Raw genomic sequence first — 1,350 nt, 5'->3', positions numbered from 1 at the left:
CAGATAGAATTTTAGCCAGAACTGTTTTTGTTAGGAATATTAGGACTTAATTATGGGAAAGAGAATGAATACTTAATACTACATGTATTGACAGCTGCGAGAATTGCATTTGCCCAATTTTGGAAAAATGAAAATTTACCACCTGATGAGATTATAATCATGAAAATCTTAGAATGTGCAGAAATGGATAGACTAACTTTAGAGATTAAAGAGAAAGAAGATTCAGTGTATTTTAAAACATGGGAAAATTTTATCAATGGCTAGCATCACGTTAGAGCGAGAAAGGATTGTGAAATTTAACAGGATGAATGATATTTACTGACTAAGCTTTACTTCTATGATTATTGTTACTATCAGTGATTATAATTGTTTAGTATTATATTAACTACTGTCATTCAATATTTGTACCCGGACGATGGTCTGCTTGCTAAAGCGTTGAATTCTTTGTGGGGAGCAACCCCACTATTGTATCTACCCTTACCCTTATCCCAACCCTATTCCCCAACCCCACCCACTACCTATACCAATCCTATCCCCTCTCTATCCTTATAAAACCTAATAAAATATTTTTTAAAAAAATCTAGATTACATCTGAACTCAGCAAAGAGATACAGAAAGTGCACCATCTGGTGATCATCCTGATTTTTGCAACTAGGACTTGGTAGATCTAATGAACATTTTTTAAAAAGTCACCCTTTTGGAAGCATTTTTGGGTAGAAATCAATATGGACATTTTACATGACACCAGCTAATGTTAATATTTGCTCTGCCCCTTACATTGCAATATATTAATCCATTTACTCTGATGAATTCAATATGAAATTCACTTTTACAAGACATCATCAGACAGATTTTTGCAATTTCTGCGTCCAGAACTCATCCAGAAAGTTGCAATTTGTTTAATTTATTCCAAGAGTGATAAATTATGAATTCCATACTTATTAGAATAACTTAAATAATATAGCATTTTCCCTATTGCACAGTAAAATCAACGTGATATTTGTTTATAGAGGCATGCAATCTATGCAAATGTTATATTTCTTGAAAGTTGTGAAGTTCAGAACATGTTCCCAATGAGAAGGTTTGGATCATAATTACTTTATGGGATGTCATTGCTGTTTTGTTCCCAATTAATTCACAGCATCCTTCAGTATTTATTTATTTTTTATTTATTTATATTTGAATTTATATCCCGCCCTTCTCCCGTAGGACTCAGGGCGGCTGACAATCTATTTAAAATACATACAAAACAATACAAATTTAAAATTAATTAAAAAGAATATTAAATATTTGTCGAATTTAAAATATAATTAAAACCCCCCTAAAAATTACCCTAGGCCAGTCCTGCAA

The sequence above is a fragment of the Protobothrops mucrosquamatus genome, unplaced genomic scaffold, assembly GCF_001527695.2.
Source record: "Protobothrops mucrosquamatus isolate PMUCROS unplaced genomic scaffold, P.Mucros_1.0 scaffold25, whole genome shotgun sequence".
Classification (NCBI taxonomy): Eukaryota; Metazoa; Chordata; class Lepidosauria; order Squamata; family Viperidae; genus Protobothrops; species Protobothrops mucrosquamatus.
The sequence above is the reverse complement of the archived record's forward strand: the minus strand, read 5'-3'. Positions refer to the sequence as shown.